This window comes from Chelmon rostratus, chromosome 16 (genome assembly GCF_017976325.1).
Source record: "Chelmon rostratus isolate fCheRos1 chromosome 16, fCheRos1.pri, whole genome shotgun sequence".
Taxonomy (NCBI): domain Eukaryota; kingdom Metazoa; phylum Chordata; class Actinopteri; order Chaetodontiformes; family Chaetodontidae; genus Chelmon; species Chelmon rostratus.
The window spans coordinates 25,158,307-25,164,306 of record NC_055673.1 but is presented as its reverse complement, the minus strand read 5'-3'; positions in this window follow the sequence as shown (position 1 = coordinate 25,164,306).

Genomic DNA, 6,000 nt, shown 5'->3' with positions numbered 1-6,000 from the left:
AGCTGTTAGCTCTGTTAGTGTTAGCTCTGTTAGCATTAGCTTCATTGATCTGTTAGTGCCAATAGCGTTAGCACTGTTAGCTCTGTTAGTAAAAGGAAACTTTGGATGATAATAGAGATGGTTCATTTCCATTACATTCATTCATGTTTATTGATTCAGTTAATAAGACCAGCAGCCCCCTAGTTTCATTTTTGTTGTTCATGTTTTTCTACATATATATATATATATATATATATATATACACACAGTATATATATACATATATATACAGTTCAGCTTTTTGGAATGCACATACTGTGAAGCCATTTTTCAGTTTTAATTTTATTTTTGTTGTTCACACAGTATGCTGTATATTGTATGTTACAGTTGAGAAGTCCAAGAAAAAATATTGTTAATTCATTTGACGCCTCAACATTGAGAGTGAGAGAGAGAGAGAGAGAGAGAGAGAGAGAGAGCTAATGAAGAGGTTTGCAGTGGAAGTGAAAATCCTTCATCACCTTACATTACATGGATATTAATTGATGAGATATATATCAACAATATAAACATATATTTTTTAAAACAGCTCCAGTTCCTTACATAGTCCAGATGTGATCTATAGGCTGTTATATCATAGAGTTGTGCTAAACCCTCTGTTAAACACCTGGATGACATCACAGGATCTTACAGGATCAAATATCATTTTTATCTGATCAATATTAATAATGAGAGAGATCAGGCAAGAGAGAGAGAGATAGAGAGAGAATCTAAATCTTAAATTTGTCTACTGTACTTATTTTAATTCAGTGAACTGCACAAAAAAGTGTATTATTCCCAAGAACTGCAGTCATAGATAATATTATTACATTATCAGCACCAGTTATTACATTTTCAAAGGGTTTTTAAATACTAGGCTAATAACGTAATAACCAACGTAATAGCCAATAATGTAATAATGTATTACATTATTGGCAAAAAGTTATTACGTTATTGGCTCAAAGGTTTTATTACATTATTGGCAAGTTATTACATTATTGGTTTTATTACATTTAAAATGGCGAAAATTATTACGTTATTGGTAGTTATTACATTATTGGCCGTTAATACGTTTTTGGTTGCTACAGGGATCAATAAAGTAAACTAAAAAAAACAAAATTCACCATCCACCATCGCCATCTCCTTAGTCTTGCTGCCATTGATATCCACACCAGTCGACGAAGTTAGTGATGACTTCTCTGTATTCCATTTCGTTCAACTGTGATACACATCCAACAATGGATGTATCATTGGAGTACTTCTGGAGGTGGCAGCTCTCAGTGTTGTGTCTGAACTCTGATGTTTACAGTTTGAAGAGGACAGAAGAGAGCACAGTGCCATGCGGAGCCCCTGTGCTGCAAACAAAGTTGACCTGTACAGTCCCTGAGCAGTCTGAAGCTGATGCCATCAGGGCTAGTAGCCTTCCTCGCCTTCATCCTCCGAAGCTCTTTCTTCTTTTTTTTCACTTTTTAAACAAAACTTTTTTTTTATTCAATATGTTTACAGTAAGACACAAGGAAGAATATACAGAAGGTACAATACAAAAATATATATAGTTGCTAAAGTGCTGAAGGTTCAAAGGCGAAATATACATACAGAAAAAAACAACACAGAAAAACAATAACAATAATAATAATAAATTGAGTTGCTAAAGGGCTGAATGTTCAATAGTCAGATATTTTATCTCCAAATTCAATGTGTGAGGATTTCTCCCAGATCAAAGGTCTAATACATACCAAGGCAGGCTCTGTGCTATATCCAAGGTTTTTTCTGCATCTGAGGCCAATAAGGACCTGTTTGATGACCATTTCACTGTCAATTACAGTCTGTTGGATAAGATAAAAAAAAGATAAGATAAGATAAGATAAGACAAGACAAGATAACTTTTATTGTCCCCGTGGGGACATTTTTCCTGGACTCCGTCCAGCTGCAGTTTACAGGTGTAAAAGAAAAGAGAGAACCAAACAAGAAGTATGACCAAACAGGAAGTAAAAAAAACAGCAGCGACATACTTCACAGAAGTAAATATATATATGTATATAAACAAAAGTATATTAAAAATATATAAATACACACTGATCATAGCACTTCTGGTTTTCCAAAGTTTAGTACACACAATGCCAATGATCAGTTGAAATAATTCTCTTTTCTTGTAAGGCATCTTTTCTTCCAGCAGTCCATACATGACTGAGTTGTAGTTCAAGACCAGGCCACGGCTTTGGATCATAGTCCAGACCATCTGAGCTCTGTAACAGTCCATCAGAAGGTGCTGCTTTGTTTCATCTTCATAACAGTAAATCATGGGACATTTTTTTGCTGTCACATAACAACTCCATGAGACAACAGCTCGAGTCTGTTAATAGAGATATGTCAGCGATAAGTCATCTCTAATGCTCTTTGAGAAGATTTTTTTTTTTAATTTTTATCACCTCAGGTCTCTCTGATTCAGCTAAATTTTTTTTATCTAATTAAACTACCATTTGTAAAATCATTTATCTTTTTAAAAATCAATTAGCTTGGTAAGCCACACCAGTCTCAATGTAGATGCTGGTATTGTACGGTAAAGTCTCAATACAGTAATTTATAATCAGGACCATGTCTCTGACCAACAGAGCATTTCTGGAGATGGCGGCAGATACATTTTTAATAAACGAAATCTTCAGTCTGGTACCTATGTCCATGGCTCCCAAATCCCCATGTTGTTTGCTCTTATATAATAATTCTCTTTTGGTGACTTCTCTGGTTGTTCCCCAAATTAAATTGACGCACAATTTATTTAACGTAATCACTTTGTGAGCTGGGGGAAGGGTGTAGAAAAATGAGTTTGGACAAGATCAAGGTTTTTACAATATTTTTTCTTGTTCTTGTTCTGTAATTTGTGTTTTTATTGTCCCACTTCTGTACTTTATCTTTAATTTCACACATTTTTTCTCCCAGGCTCTATTGCTGATATCACCATTACAGATGATCAGACCCAGAATTTGAATCTCTTGTTTGATTTGAATGTCAAGTTTTTGTCTATTATTTTCCTCTCCAATCCAAATTCCTTCTGTTTTGCCAAATTTGCACCAGATGCTTGCTCATATACGTTGACTGGTTAAAATAGACATCTCAGCTTGATTTTTCATTATGACAGAGACATCATCTGTATTAGCAGTGGTGGACACCCTGTGCTCATGCCCCACATGTGTGCCAGAAATCGGACTGTCTGTGTTACTTCTCTTAATTAAAGGATTCATTGCTAGCACACAAATCAGGGCAACCCCGATTTACTCCTCTTTCAATTTCAAAACTCTCAGTTAAAACTCCATTTACATTGACACAAACACTTGATTTGAAATACAGACACCTGAGCATTTGAATAAAGTCGTCTAGAAAGCCATATGCTTTCATGCCCAGAGATTATCTCTGAAAAGGAGGGGGAGGGTTCAGTGGTCTGTGATGTGGAGTGGAAGGGGGTAATGTGTTGTGAGGATGGAGCTGCTGATGTCAGGAATGCTCTTGGGGGGCGGGGGGAGTAGAGAGAAGTAACACCACCTGGTCTGGGCTGTGGTGGGTAGAGGACTGTCCATTCCTGATCTCCAGATTCAGAGCCCCTGCTGCTGTCACTGCATGGCCTGAGATGGTTATTAGGCCCCTCCAAACCTCTCTGTCATTGTTCCCCTGCAAGCACTCCTTCAGCTTCCTCCTGTAGCTGTCCTTGCCTCTCCTAATCTCCTTCCTCAACTCCCTCTGTACCCACTTCAGCTCAGTTTTGTCCCCAGATCTGAAAACCCTCTTCCTCTCATTCAATAGACTTTTCAGGTTAGGGGACACCCAGGGTTTGTAGTTTGGGAAATACTGCAACTTCCTGGTAGGCACAGTGTTTTCCACACAGAAGTTAATATAGCCTGTGATGCAGGTTGTCAGACTGTCAATGTCTTCACCTTGTGGACTGCACAACACTTACCAGTCAGTGGTGTCAAAGCAGTCTCTCAGTGCCATGCTGGACTCCTCTGACCATCTTCTCACATGCTTAATGGTTGGCAGTTGTTTATTTACCAAAGGCTGGTACCTAATCTTGTCTTTAATTTACCCCTCCAGATGATCATCAAGGATGATTGGGAACAGTGTCTTCAGAACCACTTGGACTACTGTGGTTCCAGCTCTGACTGAGGTGGATTGGCTGCTGCTCACTCTGGTATTAGCTGATCCCTTTTAGCCTGCAGCATCTGGATCAAGTCATTAAACTCTTCGAGCTTGTTGGCTGTGGCTGAAATGAGGAGAGTCAGTAGGGGCACAGGTCATAGAAGCACTTTAACTTATGAGGCTGCAAAGCAGCAGCTCAGAAGGTCCCTCACTGTGCACACTACTGTTTTATTTAAACCACAAAAAAAAAAAAAAAAATCTAAACTAACTGAACTAACTAACTGAACTCTCATAAACTCACCTAAACCATCACTGTATCCTGCTGACAGTGCCAGAATGTGGGGGAGTGCTGAAGGATGGCTGGTAGTAGCCATCCATGGTGAATGTGGAGAAACATGTTGGCATAGAGTACCCACTTCACGCAACACCTACCACAGATAACAGGAGAGAAGAACAGCACCATGCAAACTGGTGCAACTGGGATGAGAGGAAGAACAGCACTTATATATTCAACTCAACAAACTGGAAAAAGGCAAGGTAAAGGTAAGGTAAGGGGCGACTGTGGCTCAGGAGGTAGAGCCATTGTTCACTTATCAGAAGGTCGTGGTTTGATCCCTGGCCTGATAACTGACAGTAAGTCTATTCCTAATCGCTAAACCTAGCACCCATCTCCTCTCTTTCAGTTTACATGTCAAACTGCTTTGCAGCATTGAATCCGATTTTCGTCCCACTCACTTTTGTTGTTTTAGGTTCAGAACATTGTCCTCTATTGCACAGCCACCACAGTCCTGATAAGAGAAGAGTTGACAAAAATGTTGATATGCTTGTTTTCAGTTATTACAGTGCACTCCAAGCAATTAGTTTAATAAGGAGTAGCAAGTGGTGCACCAAGCACTGTTTGGACTTTTTTTGCTTTGCTTCTTTTTGCTTCTCAGGCAAACCGCCAAATCTTATTGGTGAAGGTTGCTGTGTGTGTTAGCATCCTGAAAGGAATACTTTCAGACACTATTCAGGGATGCAAAACGTATTCCAAACTTTGTATACCTAATATAATCCATACAATTAACATTCTCCCAAAAAGATGCTAAAAAACACTGAGCTTTACTGTCAAATACAGTATGGAATCTTGCAACTGTGAAACGGTAAAGGCCATGTTTGTGTGTATTTTATATGGGACAGTGGTGACAGAGGTCAAGGCGAACCTCGACACTGTCACAAGAGCTGTCTCTGTGTTCCCACCTATGTACTAATGTTTAAACATTCTAAATAGACCTGTAGTTTAAAATTTGGTATAGGCACCTACTATGAGGGAATTCTTGTGAAGGCAGAGAATATGAACAGGCTGGTTAAACAATTTTTAAAATGCTAAATAAGGCAAGACCTGAAATGAACATAAAATAATCATTTTCATCCTATTAAAATAACAAATCTTTGTTTACCAATTAGCGTCAATCTTGATACTAAGATGCTAAGAAAGTTCAGTAAATGTCAAGTCAGTCTAAACAGATGAGGAGAAAAAGATAAGATCAGGAAAAAGCTGCCATCTAGTGTTGTAACTGGGGTTGCATTAAGTGTGGAAGGTTAAAGTGGAAAATGTAATGTTTCATAATTTAGTGGTCTTTGCAGTGATCATGGTATATGACAATGTGAAAATAAATGAAATGAAATAAAAGAATATTGAAAAAACTGAACAAAAACTAAAATCCAACCAATCAACAGTTACTCATTAAGATTTTATGCAAGTACAGCATATTAAAACTTAGAAAAAAAAAACTGTAACTGATATTTTTGTAGAATTATTATTTTACAGAAACAGCCACCTCATTTCAAACTATTAAGCTGCATTGTTTGCCTTGT